General features: G+C 20.8%; 1 pseudogene; it reads right to left on the reverse strand.

The window, feature by feature from the left end:
* Window positions 1–288: 288 nt before the first annotated feature.
* On the reverse strand, window positions 289–1,332 carry LOC149514913 (25S ribosomal RNA; annotated as a pseudogene).
* Between the last annotated feature and the right edge of the window lie 18,746 nt (window positions 1,333–20,078).

Below are 20,078 nucleotides of genomic sequence, written 5' to 3' on the forward strand. Positions count from 1 at the left end.
GGCCAACATCTGCCAATAGTGTTGGATATGATTGCCCACCCAAGGGCCAAGTGCTGTCAATGGTGTACAGGTAGAACTAATCCAAGGGCTAGCCGCACCAAGGGTGAGCCTATTCCTATAATAAATACCAAAGGCATTTGGTTGTCATTTACTTGGATGCTTAAGGTAGGGATGTCATCCACCAGCCTAATCGATTGCAATGGAGAACACCATTCATCCCCTACCCCAAAGAGGTACGATGTAAAAAAATAAAGTGAATAGACTTCAATTAGTGTAAAGGGAAAGGACGAATCGAAGCAACAAAGGGCTAAATCTTAGTGGATCATGGCAAAGTGGCCACAAGCTACTCTACCACTTATAGTACTCCATCACATAATTAAGTCATCTGCAAAGGATTCTACTTATCATTTTGTGGGAATTAAGCTCTAAGGAGGCCCGCATAATTTGTTCACCTTAGAGGCTGCAACTATAACATGTACCTTTGGGGGCCATAGGTTTTTACTGTGGGTTGACAATCGGGTCACAAGCGCATGCGTCACTTCTAGCCTAGATTGTAACTTAGAGGTGTTTAGTCAAAATCTAGCGTGTGGTAGCTTTGCACCATTGACCTTTGAACCAAACATGATGACCGATTGTGTGAATCAATAGTTCCTCTCTACTAGGTTGAATTACTATTGTGACATTGCCATCAATAAGGTAAGACTAACCTATCTCACGATGGTCTAAACCCAGCTCATGTTTTCTATTAGTGGGTGAACAATCCAACACTTGGTGAATTCAGCTTCTCAATGATAGGAAAAGTTGGCATCGAAGGATCAAAAAGCAATGTTGCTATGCATGCTTAGCTACCACTAGCTAGTTATCCCTATGGTAACTTTTTTGACACCCCTAGCTTCAAATTCCAAAGGTATAAAGGATTGATAGGCCATGCTTTCATAATTCATATTCGTACTGGAAATCAGAATCAAATGAGTGTTTACCCTTTTGTTCCACATATGTTTTCTATTCTCATTGAGCTTATCTTAGGACACCTACATTATCTTTTAACAAATTTGCCTTCCCGGCCAAACTCCCCACCTAACAATGTTTTTTACCTAGATTGACTAACTGAGGCCAGCTTTAGGTCCAAAAAAAAAGGTCGTGCCCCGCTTTCGATTCATAGAATAAGTACAATAACGTTAAAAGTAGTAGTATTTCAATTTCATCCGAGGTCTCTCACTTATCCTACACCTCTCAAGTGATTTCACAAAGTTAGACTAAAGTCAACTTAATAAGGTCTTCTCTCTCTGTTGATTCTACCAAGCACATTCCCTTAGTTTTTAAATCTTTTATTAATTTTTGAAATATTAATAAATTAGTATTATTTTATTTTGAATAATTTTGTATGAATAGAAACAATTATTTTCTGACAAAACAAAATATAATAACAATTTGATATAGATAATAGTTCAAATGGACATGAGTATTTAAGCTTGTTTTGTGAAAAAAATTATTTTTTAAATTTCCAACTTATTAATTTTTAAAATATTAATAAATTAGTATTATTTTATTTTGAATAAACTTGTATGAATAGAAACAATTGTTTCATGATAAAACAAAAGATCATAATGATTTGAACTAAATAATTGTTTAAATAGTCATAACTATTTGAACTTGCTCGATAAACAAATTTATTTTTTAAATCTTTTACTTATTAATTTTTGGAATTTTAATAAGTTAGTATTGTTTCATTTCAAATAAGCTTTTATGAACAGAAACAATTGGTTTTTGACAAAAAAAATGTCATAACAATTTGAAATAGATAATTGTTTAGATAGTTCTAACTATTTGAAAATGTTTAGAAAATATATTTATTTTTAAATTTTTACTTATTAATTTTTGAAATATTAATAAATTTTTATTATTTTATTCGAAATATGCTTGCATGAATAGAACCAAATGTTTTATGAGAAAACAAAATATCATAATATTTTAAAATAGATAATTGTTCAGATAATCATAGCTATTTGAACATGTTTGGTAACAAGATTTATTTTTTAATTCTCTTTCTCATTAATTTCTAGAATATTAATAAATTAGCATTATTTAATTTCAAATAAGCTTATATGAACTAAAACAATTGTTTCATTACAAAACAAAATGTCACAATGATTTGAAATAGATAATAATTCAAATAGTCATAAATATTTGAAGATGTTAGGTAACAAGATTCCTTTTTTAATTCTCTTTCTCATTAATTTTTGGAATATTAAAAAATTAGTATTATTTTATTTCAAATAAGCTTATATGAACTAAAATAATTGTTTTATTACAAAACAAAACATCACAATGATTTGAAATAGACAATTATTCAAATAGTTATAACTAGTTGAACTTGTTCAAAAAACATTTTTATTTTTTAAATATTCTACTTATTAATTGTCAAAATATTAATAAATTAATATTTTGTTAATCGAAATAAACATGTATGATAGAAAGAATTATTTTATGATAAAACAAAAAGTCATACCGATTTGAAATAAATAATTTTTCAAATAGTCATAAAGATTTGATATTGTTCAATAAATAGATTTATTTTTTAAATCTTTTACTTATTAATTGCCTTAATATTAATAAATTTGTATTATTTTATTCAAAATAAGCTTGTATGAATAGAAAAAATCATTTTATGACAAAACAAAAGGTTATAGTGATTTCAAATAAATAATTATCAAAATAGTCAAAATTATTTAAACTTGTTCGACAAACAGATTTATTTTTTTAATCTCTTAATTATTAATTTTCATAATATTAATAACTTAGTATTATTTTTTTCAAATAAGCATGTATGAATTGAAATAATTTTTTTATGACAAAAGAAAATGTCATAACCATTTGAAATAGATAATTAGTCAAATAGTCATGACTATTTGATCTAGTTCGGTAAGCATATTTATTTTTTAAATTTTTTACTTATTAATTGTTGAAATATTAATAAATTCATATTATTTTAATTCCAATAAGCTTATATGAACAAAAACTATTGTCTTATAACAAAAAAAAGGTCATAACAATTTGAAATAAATAATTGCACAAATATTCTTAACGATTTGAACCTGTTTAGTAATTTTTTAAATTTTTTACATATTAATTGTTTTAATATTAATAAATTTGTATTATTTTATTCGAAATAAGTTTGTATGAATAGAAAAAAAAATCATTTTATGATAAAACAAAAGGTTATAGCAATTTCAAATAGATAATTGTTCAAATAGTCATAATTATTTAAACTCGTTTCTTAAATATATTCATTTTTTAAATCTCTTAATTATTAATTTTTAGAATATTAATAGCTTAGTATTATTTTATTTCAAATAAGCTTATATGAATCAAAATGATTTTTTTATGACAAAACAAAAGGTCATAATGATTTGAAATAGATAATTATTCAAATAGTCATGACTATTTGATCTAATTCGGTAAGCATATTTATTTTTTAAATTTTTTACTTATTAACTGTTGAAATATTAATAAATTGGTATTATTTTAATCCAAATAAGCTTGTATGAACAAAAACTATTGTTTTATAATGGAACAAAAAGTCATAACAATTTAAAATAAATAATTGCTCAAATAATCATAACTATTTGAACTAGTTTGATAAACAGATTTATTTTTTAAATCCTTTATTAATTTTTAAAATATTAATAGATTAGTATTCTTTTATTTCGAGCAAACTTACATGAACAAAAACATTTGTTTTATGATAGAACAAAAGGTCATAGCTATTTGAAAAGGATAATTGTTCAAATAATCATAATTATTTAAACTGGTTAGGTAAATAGAATTACTTTTTAAATCTCTTACATATTAATTTTTTAGTATGAATAAATTCATTTTATTTTATTCCAAATAAGTTAGTGTGAATTGAAAAAATTGTTTTATGACAAAACAAAAATGATTTGAAATAGATAAAGGTTCATATAGTCTTAACTATTTGAACTAGTTTAGCAAACAAATTTATTTTTTAAATCTCTCAGTTATTAATTTTTGGAATATTTTTATATTAGTATTATTTTATTTTGAATAAGCTTGTATAAACAGAAATAATTGTTTTACGACAGAACAAAAGGTTATAACCATTTGAAGTATACAATTATTCAAATAGTCATAATATTTAAATTGGTTCGTTAAATAAATTTATTTTTTAAATCTCTTATTAATTTTTGAGAGATTAATAAATTACTATTATTTTATTTTGAACAAACTTTGTATAATAAAAAACAATTGTTATATAACCAAACAAAAGGTTATAACAATTTAAAATAGATAATTGTTGAAATGGCCACAATTATTTGAACTGATTTGGTAAATCGATTTACTTTTTAAATCGCTTACTTATTAATTTTTGAAATATTAGTAAATTATTATTATTTTATTTTGAATAAGCTTTTATGAATTGAAACAATTATTTTATGACAAGACAAAAGGTCATAATGATTTTAAATAGACAATTGTTCAAATAAGCGTAACTATTTGAATTTGTTTAGTAAACTAATTTATTTTTTTAAACCATTGCTTATTAATTTTTGAAATATTAAGAAATTAGTATTCTTTTATTTTGGATAAGCTTTTGTAAACTGAAACAATTTTTTTATATCAAAACAAAATGTCATAATGATTTTAAATAAATAATTGTTCAAACAGTAATCACTATTTGAACTTGTTCGATAAACAGATTTATTTTTTCAAAATTTTCCTTATTAATTTCTCAAATGTTGATAAATTTGGATTATTTTATTTCAAATAAGATTGTAAGATATGAAACAAATATTTTCTAACTAAACAAAAGGTTAGAATGATTTAAAATATATAGTTATTCTAATAGTTTTAACTATTTGAATTGGTTCGGCAAAGACATTTATTTTTTAAATCTCGTACTTATTAATTTTTGAAATATTATTAAATTAGTATTATTTTTAACTAAATAAGCTTTATGATCAGAAACAATTGTTTTATGACAAAACAAAGATCTTGACGATTTGGATTGATAATTGCTTAAATAGTCATAATTATCTGAACTAATTCGTTAAACATATTTATTTTTTAAATCTCTTACTTATTAATTTTTGAAATATTAATAAATTAATATTATTTTATTTCGAATAAGCTTGTATGATAAAAAACAATTGTTTCATGACAAAACAAAAGGTCATAACGATTTGAAATAGATAATCGTTCATATAGTCTTACTATTTGAAATGGTTTAGCAATTTGCTTTATTTTTTAATTTTCTTGGTTATTAAGTGCCAAAATATTATTAAATTAATATTATTTTATTTTGTATAAAATAGTATGAATAGGACCAATTGTTTGATGACAAAATAAAAGGTTATAATGAATTGGAATAGATAATTATTCAAATAGTCAAAACTATTTGAAAGGGTTTAGTAAACAGTTTTACTTTTTAAATCTCTTACTAATTAATTTTCTAAATATTAATAAAAGGTTAGAATCATTTGAAATAGATAATTATTTTAATGGTCTCAACTATTTGAACTAGTTTAGCAAATACATTTATTTTTTAAATCTTTCACTAATTTTTGGAATATTATTAAACTAATATTATTTTTATTCGAATAAGCTTGCATGATTAGAAACAATTGTTTTATGAGAAAACAAAAATCATAAAGATTTGAGAATGATATTTGTTCAAATAGTCATAACTATTTGAACTAGTTCAAAAAATAACTTTAGTTTTAAATCTCTTGCTTATTAATTTTTGAAATATTAATAAAGTAGTATTATTTTATTTTGAATAAGTTTTTATGAAATGAAATAATTGCTTTATGACAAAACAAAAGGTTATAACAACTTTAAATAGATAATTGTTCAAATAGTCAAATCTATTTGAACTTATTTGATAAATAGATTTATTTTATTTAAATCTCTTGCTCATTAATTTTTTGAATATTAATAAATTACAATTATTCTATTCTGAATAAGCTTGTATGAACTGAAATAATTGTTTTATGAATAAACAAAAGGTAAGAATGATTTGAAATAGATAATTGTTCTAATAGTCTTAACTATTTGAATTGGTTCAATTAACACATTTATTTTTCAAAGCTCTTATTAATTTTTGGAATATTATTAATTTAGCAATATTTTACTCATAATAAGCTTGTATGAACAGAAGCATTTGTTTTATTACAAAAAAAATATCATAATAATTTGAGATAGATAATTGTTCAAATAGCCATAAGTATTTGAATCGGTTCGATAACCAGATTTAATTCTTAAACTCTTATTAATTTTTGAAATATTAATAAACTAATATTATTTTATTCTGAATAATTTTGTATGAATAGAAACAATCATTTTATGATAAAACAAAATGTCATAAAGATTTGACATAGATAATAATTCAAATAGACATGACTATTTGAACTTGTTCAGTAGGCAAATTTATTTTTTAAATCTCCAACTTATTAATTTTAGAATATTAATAAATTAGTATTATTTTATTTTAAATAAAATTTTATAAATAGAAACAATTGTTTTATGACAAAACTAAAGACCAATATGATTTGAAATAAATAATTACTTGAATGGTCATAACTATTCGAACTCATTCAATAAACAAGTTTATTTTTTAAATCTTTTTTACTTATTAATTTTTGAAATTTTAATAATTATTTTATTCTGAATAAGCTTTTATGAATGAAACAATTGGCTTATGACAAAACTAAAGGTCATAACAATTTGAAATAGATAATTGTTCAAATAGTCATAACTATTTGAACGTGTTCAGAAAACATATTATTTTTTAAATTTTTACTTATTAATTTTTAGAATATTAATAAATTTATATAATTATTCAAATGGTCATAAAGATTTGAACTTGGTCGAGTAGATTTATTAGATCTTTTACTTATTAATTGTCTTACTATTAATAAATTTGTATTATTTTATTCAAAATAAGCTTGTATGAATAGAAAAAAAATCATTTTATGACAAAACAAAAGGTTATAACGATTTCAAATAGATAATTGTTCAAACAGTCATAATTATTTAAACTTGTTCGTTAAACAAATTCATTTTTTAAATCTCTTAATTATTAATTTTCAGAATATTGATAACTTAATAGTATTTTATTTTGAATAAGCTTATATGAATCGAAATGATTTTTTTATGACAAAACAAAAGGTCATAATGATTTGAAATAGATAATTATTCAAATAGTCATGACTATTTGATCCAGTTCGGTAAGAATATTTATGTTTTAAATTTTTAAGTTATTAATTGTTGAAATATTAATAAATTGGTATTATTTTAATCCAAATAAGCTTGTATGAACATAAACTATTGTTTTATAACACAACAAAAAGTCATAACAATTTGAAATAAATAAATGCTCAAATAGTCATAACTATTTGAACTGGTTTGATAAATATTAATAAATTAGTATTATTTTATTTTGAACAAACTTATATTAACAAAAAAATATTGTTTTATTACAAAATAAAAAGTAATAATGATTTGAAATAGATAATTGTTTAAATAGTTATAATTATTTGAACTAGTTCTGTAAATAGAATTATTTTCTAAATCTCTTATAAATTTTTGAAATATTAATAAATTAGTTTTACTCTATTCCGAATAAATTTCTACAAGCTGAAATAATTATTTTATGACAAAACAAAAGGTCATAACAATTTGAGTTAAATAATTGTTTATATAGTCATAACTGTTTGAATTTGTTTAGCAAACATATTTATTTTTTAAATTTCTTAATTATTAATTTTCAGAATATTACTAAATTAGTATTATTTTATTTCGAATAAGCTTGTATGAATAGAAACAATTGTTTTATTATAGAATAAAATGTTATAACAATCTAAAATAGATAATTGTTGAAATAGTTATAACTATTGGAACTGGTTTGGTAAAAAGATTTATTTTTTAAAAACAATTGTTTTATGACAAACAAAAGGTAATAATAATTTGAAATAAATAGTTGTTTAAATGGCCATAATTATTTGAACTTATTTAGTCAACTGATTTATTTTTTAAATCTCTTAGTTATTAACTTTCAGAATAATAATAAAGTAGTATTATTTTCTTTTGGATAAGCTTTTATGAACTAAAAAGAATTATTTATGACAAAACAAAAGGTCATAATGATTTTAAATTGATAATTGTTCAAATAGTCATAACTCTTTGAACTTATTCGATAAACACATTTATCTTTTTGAATCTCTTATTAATTTTTGAAATGTTAATAAGTTAGTATTATTTTATTCTGAATAAGCATGTATAAACTGAAACTATTATTATAGGACTAAATAAAAGGTTAGAATGATTTGAAATAGATAATTATTCTAATAGTCTTAACTATTTGAACTAGTTCAGCAAATACATTTATTTTTTAAATCTCTCACTAATTTTTGGAATATTATTAAATTAGTATTATTTTGTCCAAATAAGGTTGTATGATAAAAAAAGATTGTTTTATGAGAAAACAAAGATCGTAATGATTTGAGATTAATATTTGTTCATATAGTCATAACTATTTGAACTAGTTCAAAAAAACTTTAGTTTTAAATCTTTTATTTATTAATTTTTTAAATATTAATAAAGTAATATTAGTTTATTTCGAATAAGTTTTTATGAAATGAAACAACTGTTTTATGACAAAACAAAAGGTCATAATGACTTTAAATAGATAATTGTTCAAATAGTCAAATCTATTTGAACTTGTTTGATAAATAAATTTATATTTTTTAAATCTCTTGCTCATTAATTTTTCAAATGTTAAAAAATTACAATTATTTTATTCTGAATAGGTTTGTATAAACTGAAATAATTGTTTTATAACTAAACAAAAAGGTCATAACGATTTGAAATAGATAATTGTTATAATAGTCTGAACTATTTAAACTGGTTCAACAAACACATTTATTTTTCAAAGCTCATATTAATTTTTGGAATATTATTAAATTAGTATTATTTTAATCTAAATAAGCTTGTATGAAAAGAAACAATTGTTTTATGACAAAATAAACATCATAACGATTTGAGATAGATAATCATTCAAATAGTAATAACTATTTAAACTATTTTGGTAAATAGATTTAGTATTAAATCTCTTATTAATTTTCAAAATATTAATAAATTATTATTATTTTATTTTGAATAATTTTGCATGAATAGAAACAATTATTTTATGACAAAACAAAAAGTCATAATGTTTTGAAATAGATAATTATTCATATAGATATGACTATTTTAACTTATTTAGTAAACAGATTTATTTTTTAAATCTTCTACCTATTAATTTTAAAATATTAATAAATTAGTATTATTTTGTTTTGAATAAACTTGCATGAATAGAAACAATTGTTTTATGATAAAACAAAATATCATAACTATTTGAAATAAATAATTGTTCAAACAAGTATAACTATTTGAACTTGCTCGGTAAACAGATTTATTTTTAAATCTTTTACTTATTAATTTTTGGAATATTAATAAACTAGCATTACTTATTTTGAATACACTTGTATGAATAGAAACAATTGGTTTATGACAAAATAAAAGGTCATAATTATTTAAAATAGATAATTATTCAGATAATCATAACTATTTAAATGTATTCAGAAAACATATTTATTTTTTAAAATTTCACTTATTAATTTTTGGAATATTACTAAATTTATATTATTTTATTTGAAATAAGCTTATATGAACATAAATAATTATTTTATGAAAAAACAAAATATCATAATGATTTGAAATAGAAAATTATTTATATAGCCATAACTATTGGAACTTGTTTGGTAAATAAATTTATTTTATAAATCTCTTACTTATTAATTTTTGAAATATTAATAAATTAGTATTATTTTATTTCGAATTAACCTATATGAACTGATATAATTGTTTTATGATGAAATAAAAGGTCATAACAATTTGAAATAGATAATTATTCAAATAGTTATGATTATCGGAACTTGTTCAATAAACATATTTATTTTTAAAATCTATTACTTATTAATTGTCAAAATATTAATAAATTAATATTATTTTAATTCGAATAAGCTTGTATGAACAAAAACAATTATTTTATGACAAAACAAAAAAGTCATAATGATTTGAAATAAATAATTGTTCAAATAGTCACAACTATTTGAATTTATTCGGTAAACATAGTTATTTTTTAAATCTTTTATTTATTAATTATATGAATATTAATAAATTTGTATTATTTTAATTGAAATAAGGTTGTATGAATAGAAAAAATTATTTTATGACAAAACAAAAGTTTATAGCTATTTGAAATAGGTAATTGTTCAAATAATCGTAACTATTTGAACTTGTTCGATAAACAGATTTAGTTTTTAAATCTCTTACTTAATTTGTGAAATATTAATAAATTAGAATTATGCTATTCTGAATAGGCTTGTATGAATAGAAACAATTGTTTTGTGACAAAATAGAAGGTCATAACGATTTGAAATAGATAATTGTTCAATCAAATATAACTATTTGCATTGGTCAAGCCAACAGATTTTTTTTTAAATCCACTACTTATTAATTTTTAAAATATTAATAAATTAGCATTATTTTATTCCAAATAAAATTGTATCAATAGAAATAATTGTTTTATGACAAAACAAATGGTCATAACGATTTAAACTAAATAATTATTCAAATTGTTATAACTAATTGAACTAGTTTGGTAAACAAATTTATATTTTAAATCTCTTAATAGTTTTTAAAATATTAATAAATTAATATTATTTTATTCCAAAACAAACTTATATTAACAAAAACATTTATTTTATGACAAAACAAAAGGTCATAATGATTCAGAATAGATAATTATTCATACAGCCTTTACTATTTGAACTGGTTTGGCAAACAAATTTTTTTAAAAAATCTCTTAGTTATTAATTTTCATAATATTATTAGATTAGTATTATTTTATTTTAAATAAGCTTGTATGAACATAAATAATTGTTATATAACAAAACAAAAGGTTATAATGATTTGAAATATATAATTGTTCAAATAGTTATAACTATTTGAACTAGTTCGCTAAATAGATTTATTTTTTAAATCTCCTACTCATTAATTTTTGAAATATTAATAAATTAGTATTATTTCATTCCGAATATGCTTATATGATGAAAAACAATTGTTTTATGACAAAACAAAAGTTCATAAAAATTTGAAATAGATAATTGTTCAAATGGCCACAATTATTTGAACTGATTCGATAAATTGATTTATTTTTTAAATCTCCAACTTCTCAATTTTTAAAATATTAATAAAGTAATATTATTTTATTTTGGATAAGCTTTTATGAATTGAAACAATTGTTTTATTATAAAACAAAAGGTCATAATGATTTTAAATTGATAATTGTTCAAATGGTCATAACTATTTGAATTTGTTCGAGAAACGTATATATTTTTTAAAATTTCTTTCTTATTAATTTTTTTAATGTTAATAAAATAATATTATTTTATTTTGAATAAGCATGTATGAACTAAAATAATTATTTTATGACTAAACAAAAGGTTAGAACGATTCGAAATAGATAATTGTTCTAATATTCTTAACTATTTGAACTGATTCAGCAAATACATTTACTTTTTAAATCTATTGCTTATTAATTTTAGAATATTATTAGTTTAGCAATATTTTACTTCGAATAAGCTTGTATGGATAGAAACAATTGTTTTATAACAAAACAAAGATCATAATGATTTGAGATAGATAATTGTTCAAATAGTCATAATAATTTGAACTAGTTTGGTCAATAGATTTAGTTCTTAAATCTCTTATTAATTTTTGAAATATTAATAAATTAGTATTATTTTATTTTGAATAATATTGTATGAATAAAAACAATTTTTTTACGACCAAACAAAATATCATAATGATTTGAAATAAATAATAGTTCAAATGGATGTGACTATTTGAACTTATGTAATAAATAGATTAATTTTTTAAGTCTCCAACTCATTAATTTTATTATATTAATAAATTAGTATTATTTTATTCCGAATAAACTTGTCTGAATAGAAACTATTATTTTATGACAAACGCAAAGGTTTTATAATGATTTGATATAAATAACTGTTCAAATAGTTGTAACTATTTAAACTTGTCTTAAAAATAAATTTTTTTTTTAAATCTTTTACTTATTAACCTTTGAAATTTTAATAAATTAATATTATTTTATTATGAATAAGCTTGTATGAATAGAAACAATTGGTTTATGACAAAACAAAGGGTCATAACAATTTAAAATAAATAATTGTTCAAATAGTCATAAATTTTTAACAAGTTAAGAAAACAGATTTATTTTTTAAATTTTAACTTATTAATTTCTAAAATATTAATAAATTTATATTATTTTATTCAAAATAAGCTTACATGAACAGAACCAATTTTTTAAGATAAAACAAAAGGCCATAATGTTCTGAAATAGGTAATTGTTTAGATAGTCATAACTATTTGAACTTATTTGATATAAGATTCCTTTTTTAATTTTCTTACTCATTAATTTTTAAAATATTAATAAATCAGTATTATTTTACTTCAAATAAGCTCATATGAACTAAAACAATTATTTTTATTACAAAAGAAAAGGTCATAATGATTTGAAATAGATAATTATTCAAATAGTCATGACTATTTGAACTTGATAGATAAACATATTTATTTTTTAAATCTTTGACTTATTAATTGTCAAAATATTAATAAATTAAAATTATTTTAATCTGAATAAGTTTGAATGAACAGAAACAATTATTTTATGAAAAATAAAAAGTCATAATAAGTTGAAATAAATAATTGCTCAAATAGTCATAACAATTTGAACTTATTCGGTAAGCATATTTATTTTTTAAATCTTTTATTAATTAATTATCTTAATGTTAATAAATTTATATTATTTTATTCAAAATAAGCTTGTATTAACTGAAAAATTATTTTATGGCAAGTCAAAAGGTTTTAAAGCTTCTAAATAGGCAATTGTTCAAATTATAATAACTACTTGAACTTGTTTGATAAACAGATTTATTTTTTTAAATCTCTTTCTTATTAATTTTTTGAATGTTAATAAATTAGTATTAATTTATTCTGAATAATCTTATAGAACTGTAACAATTGTTTTATGACTAAACAAAAGGTCAAAACAATTTGAAATAAATAATTATTCTAATCGTCTTAACCATTTAAGCTGATTTGGTAAGCAAATTTATTTTTTAAATCTCTTATTCATTTGAACTATTATTAAATTAGTATTATTTTAATCCGAATAAGCTTGTAAAAACAAAATAATTATTTTATGAGAAACCAAAAGGTCATAATGATTTTAAATAAATAACCATTCATTTAGTCTTAACTATTTGAACTTGTTTGGCTATTAGATTTATTTTTTAATTTTCTTGGTTATTAAGTTTCAAAATATTATTAAATTAGTATTATTTTATTTCAAATAAAATAGTATCAACAGAACCAATTGTTTGATGATAAAATAAAAGGTTATAATGATTTGGAATAGATAATTATTCAAATAGTTAAAACTATTTAAAATGGTTTGGTAAATAGATTTACTTTTTAAATCTCTTATTGATTAATTTTCTAATTATTAATAAATTAATAATAATGATTTGAAATTGATAATTGTTCAAATAGTCATAATCATTTGAATTGGTTTAGCAAATAAAATTATTTTCTAAATCTGTTACAAATTTTTGAACAATTAATAAATTAGTTTTACTCTATTTCGAATAAGCTTGTATAAGCTAAAATAATTGTTTTATGACAAAACAAAAGGTCATAACAATTTGAAATAAATAATTGTACATATAGTTAATTGTTTGAACTAATTTGGCAAATAGATTTATTTTTAAAAATCTCTTAGTTATTAATTTGTAGAATACTACTAAATTAGTATTATTTTATTTCAAAGAAGCCTGTAGAAACAGAAATAATTGTTTTATGATAGAACAAAAGGTTATAACAATTTGAAATAGATAATTATTCAAATAGTCAAAACTATTTGAACTTGTTTGGTAAATAGATTTACTTTTTAAATCTCTTATTAATTCTTGAATATTAATAAATTAGTTTTATTTTATTTCGAATAAGCTTGAATGTTGAAAAACAATTGTTTTAAGATAAAACAAAAAGTAATAATGATTCGAAATAGGTAGTTGTTCAAATGGCCATACTTATTTGAACTATTTCGGTAAATTAATTTATTTTTTAAATTCCTTATTAACTTTTGAAATATTAATAAAATAGTATTATTTTATTTTGGATAAGCTTTTATGAACTAAAACAATGGTTTTATGACAAAATAAAAGGGCATAACGATTTTAAATATATAATTGTTCAAATAGTCATAACTATTTAAACTTGTTTAGTAAACAAATTTAATTTTTCAAATCTTTTGCTTATTAATTTTTTGAATATTAATAAATTAGTATTATTTTATTCCGATTAAGCTTGTATAAACTGAAGCAATTATTATATGACTAAACCAAAGGTCAAAACAATTTGAAATAGATAATTATCCTAGTAGTCTTAACTATTTGAACTGGTTCGAAAAATATATATATTTTTAAATCTCTTATTAATTTTTGGAATATTATTAAATTAATATTATTTTTATCTAAAAAACCTTGTATGATTAGAAACAATTGTTTTATGAGAAAATAAGGATCATAACTATTTAAGATTGATATTTGTTCAAATAGTCATAACTATTTGAATTGGTGCGAAAAACAGCTTTAGTTTTTAAATCTCTTGCTTACTAATTTTCAAAATATTAGTGAAGTAGTATTATTTTATTTCAGATAAGTTTTTTTTAACTAAAACAAATATTTTATGACAAAACAAAAGGTCATAGTGACTTTAAATAGATAATTGTTTAAATAGGCAAATCTATTTCAAGTTGTTTGATAAACATTTTTTTTAATCTCTTACTCATTAATTTTTCAAATGTTAATAAATTGCTATTATTTTATTTTGAATAAGCTTGTATGAACTGAAATAATTATTTTATGACTAAACAAAAGGTCAAAATAATTTGAAATAAATAATTGCTCTAATAGTCTTAACTATTTGAATTGATTCGACAAACACATTTATTTTTTAAATCTTTTATTAATTTTTGGAATATTATTAAATTAATATTATTTTAATTTGAATAAGCTTGTATAAACAGAAACAATTATTTTATGACAAAATAAAGATCATAATTATTTGAGATAAATAATTATTTAAATAATCATAGCTGTTTGAACTGTTTCCATAAACAAATTTAGTTTTTAAATCTCTTATTAATTTTCAAAATATTAATAGATTATCATTATTTTATTGTAAATAATTTTGCACAAATAGAAACAATTATTTTATGACAAAACAAAAGGTCATAACGATTTCAAATAGACAATTGTTCAAATGGACATAACTATTTGAACTTGTTCAGTAAATAGATTTATTTTTTAAATCTCCTACCTATTAATTTTCATAATATTAATAAATTAGTATTTTTTTATTCCCAATAAACTTGTATGAATAGAAACAATTATTTTATGACAAAACAAAAGATCATAACTATTTAAATAAACAATTGTTCGAACAGTCATAACTATTTGAAGTTGCTCAGTAAATAAATTTATTTTTTAAATCTTTTACTTATCAATTTTTGGAATATTAATAAACTAGTATTATTTTATTTCAAATACGCTTGTATGAACAGAAACAACTAGTTTCTAACAAATAAAAGGTCATAACTATTTGAAATAGATAATTGATCAAATAGTCATAACTATTTGAATGCATTCAAAAAACTTTTTTTTTTAAATTTTTACTCATTAATTTTTGGAATATTAAAAAAATTGTATTATTTTATTTAAAATAAGCTTGTATGAATAAAAAAATTGTTTTATAACAAAACAAAAAGTTATAGCAATTTGATATAGATAATTGTTCAAACAATCATAATTATTTGAACTTGTTCAGTAAACAAATTCATTTTTTAAATCTCTTGCTTATTAATTTTTGGAATATTAATAAATTAAAATTATCTTATTTTAGATATGCTTGTACAAATAGAAACAATTGTTTTGCAATAAAACAAATGGTCATAACAATTTGAAATAGATAATTATTCAAACAGTCATAACTATTTGCACTCGTCAGGCTAACAAATTCATTTTTTAAATCCGTTACTTATTAATTTTTAGAATGTTAATAAATTAGCATTACTTTATTCCGAATAAGACTGTATGAATAGAAACAATTCTTTTATGACAAAATAAATAGTCATCACGATTTGAAGTAAATAATGGTTCAAATAGTTATAACTAATTGAACTAGTTTAGTAAACGAATTTATTTTTTAAATCTCTTACTTCTTAATTTTCAAAATATTAATAAATTAATATTATTTTATTGCAAATAAACTTATATGAACAAAAGCATTTGTTTTATGACAAAACAAAAGGTAATAATGATTTGAAATAGATAATTGTTCAAATAGTCATAATTATTTGAATTGATTTGATAAATATAATTATTTTTTAAATCTCTTACTAATTTTTGAAATATTAATAAATTTGTTTTTTTTACTCTGAATAAGTTACTAAAAACTGAAAAAATTGTTTTACGATAAAACAAAAAGTCCTAATGATTTAAAATTAAGAATTATTCATATAGTCTTGACTATTTGAACTGGTTTGGTAAATACATTTATATTTTAAATCTCTTAATTATTAATTTTTAGAATATTATTACATTAGTATTATTTTATTTTGAATAAACTTTTATGAACAAAAATAATTGTTTTATGATATAACAAAAGCTTATAACAATTTGAAATATATAATTGCTCAAATAGTCATAACTATTTGAAATGGTTCAGTAAACAGATCAATTTTTTACATCTCCAACTTATTAATTTTTAAAATATTAGTAAATTAGTATTATTTTATACCAAATAGGCTTGTATGATGAAAAATAATATTTTATGACAAAACAAAAATTCATAATGATTTAAAATAGATAATTATTCAAATGGCCAAAATTATTTGAATTGATTTGATAAACTAATTTATTTTTTAAATCTCTAACTTATCAAATTTTGAAATATTAATAAGTAGTATTATTTTATTTTAGATAAGCTTTTATGTACTGAAACAATTGTTTGCAATAAAAATAAAAAGGTCATAACAATTTTAAATAGATAAATGTTCAAATAGTCATAACCATTTGAACTTTTTTGGTAAACAGATATATTTTTTTAAGTTCTTGCTTATTAATTTTCTAAATGTTAATAAATTAGTATTATTTTATTTTGAGTAAGCATGTATACATTTAAACAATTATTTTATGACTAAACAAAAGGTCAGAACGATTTGAAATAGATAATTGTTCTCATAGGCTTAATTATTTGAACTAGTTCAGTAAACACATTTATTTTTTAAATCTTTATTAATTTTTGAAATAGTAATAAATTCGTATTATTTTATTCTAAATAATTTTCTATGAATACCAATTATTCTGAATAATTGGTATTATTTTATGATAAAACAAAATGTCGTAACAGTTCAAAATAGCTGATAGTTCAAATAGAAATGACTATTTGAACTTGTTCAGTAAACAAATTTATTCTTTAAATCTCTAACTTATTAATTTTTAGAATATTAATAAATTAATATTATTTTATTCCAAATATACTTTTATGAATAGAAACAATTGTTTTATGATAAAACAAAAGATCATAATGATTTGAAATAAATAATTATTCAAATAGTCATAACTATTTGAACTCGCTTGCTAAAAAGATTTATTTTTTAAATTTTTTGCTTATTAATTTTTAGAATTTTAATAAATTAGTATTATTTTATTCCAAATAAGCTTGCATGAATAGAAACTATTGGTTTATGACAAAACAAATAGTCATAATGATTTGAAATAAATAATTGTTCAAATAGTCATAACTATTTGAACGTGTTCAGTAAAAACATTTATTTTTCAAATTTTTGCTTATTAACTTTTGGAATATTAATTAATTTATATTATTTTATTCGAAATAAGTTTGGATGAACAAAACCAATTGTTTTATGACAAAACAAAAGGTCATGATGTTTTTAAATAGATAATTGTTCAGATAGTCATAACTCTTTGAACTTGTTTAGTAAACAAATTCATTTTTCTAGTTCTCTTACTCATTAATTTTGGAATATTAATAAATTAGTATTATTTTACTTCAAATAAGCTTATGTTAATTGAAACAATTATTTTATTACAAAACAAAAGGCCACAATGATTTGAAATGGATAATTATTTATAGCAATTGATATAGGAGCTTAAACATTTGTTATAAAGAGCTTAAACAACAAAGGGGAGAAATGTTTCATGAATATATTTGTTAATGATAGCTCTTTGTGTTGTTTTGCTCATTAATATGCTCATGCCTTTTTGCTATGACAAAAAAGGGGAGAAATATCATATGGACAAATTTGCTTGTGCTTCACTTGCATATGTTTTGATTGTGCTTATTTCATATATTTCACTAACATATGTTTGTTGAGTTGTGTTGGATTAGGATGCATAAATTAAGGGGGAGTGCCATGTATTGTTTAAGGGGGAGTTTTCAAAATGTTTTTCAAAATCTTAAATGTCTTAAAGAAATTTTATTTTTTTTTATCAAGCAAATTTATCTTTAAGTTTTGTCATATCAAAAAGGAGGAGATTGTTAGCCTTGAATTGATCCTTATGTTGAAATGACAAAGCATTAAGCTAAATAAGCTTCATCAAGATTTTGAAAAAGATTTATTTAGTACATGTTCTTAAGTTTTATATTTTGGTACTAAATAAATAATATGATTTTCAAAGTTTAAACAAACCTTTCTTTATGTTTTCTTATTTCTCAAATCAAAAGTATCTTTAAACAATTTTTATTTAAACTTAAATGAAAGTCCAATTGTTGATTTTAAAGTAAACTTATTCATTTTGGACTTGATACAATTTTGATAATATTGGTTTTGAGAAATAGATTAAATTAAAAAAGTTGTTTTACAAGAACAAAGTTTTCTAACATTGAATTTGTTTTATTTTTTTGTATTAATTCACAAAGCTTTAATATTTGAATTTTATATGGTTAGAAAGCTCTTTAAGTCTACTTTCTAATGGATCAAACAAAATCAAAATCCAAATTTTCTAAGAAAAGATCTTGAATTTTTACTAGACACTTAGCAGTTGTCTAAAAACTGTACAAAGGGTAGTTTTGAAAATTCACTATAATTTGTACATAATGAATTAAGTAATGAACTTTATATGGATAAAAAGACTTGAAGTCTAGTTTCTAAATCTTCAAATGTTTTATGATTTAGATTTTTATAACTCAATACATGATCAAATTAGTTAGTAGAGTGCAAAATAGAAGATAACCACCTAGCTTGGACAAGATCAATCCCCTTAGGGAAGGGATCAATCACCCTAAGGAGGGGATCAATCACCCCCATGAACCAATTGATCCCTTCAAGGAAGGGATCAATCGAATCATGATTTTCAAAGGCAAATTTGTTCCAAAACATGAACCAACTGATCCCCTCATGGAAGGGATCGATCGGGTCTTGCCCAGAACACTCCAACGGCTAGTTTTTCATGCTTCTAATGGACATTTCTTCTTCCCAAGCTTCCTCAACGGCTAGTTCTTCAATTTCTCTATATCGGCCACTCCAACACACCAAGAAGATTGATGAATCAAGAGAGCAAGAACCAACAAACTATATTTTCATTCTCTTAAAAATCAAGAATTGTTAGAGCTTAAAATCCATATCTTTGTATTTGTTGTATCCAAACAATATTGTGTTCTTCATTCATCATATTTGTTTGTACTTCATTAGGCAAACACTTAGCCTTTGAAAGGTTTTTTATGTTTACATTTTTATTAAGTGACTTTATAATCAAGAGGTGAGGCATCCTCTTGAATTTGTGAGATTGAGAGGTTACTACTTAGCCTAGAAAGTAGAGAGTATAAGATTTCTATCTTAAGCCTTTAAG

The sequence above is a fragment of the Durio zibethinus genome, chromosome 15 (genome assembly GCF_047325235.1).
Source record: "Durio zibethinus cultivar Kanyao isolate XHJ-2024 chromosome 15, ASM4732523v1, whole genome shotgun sequence".
NCBI classification, from domain to species: domain Eukaryota; kingdom Viridiplantae; phylum Streptophyta; class Magnoliopsida; order Malvales; family Malvaceae; genus Durio; species Durio zibethinus.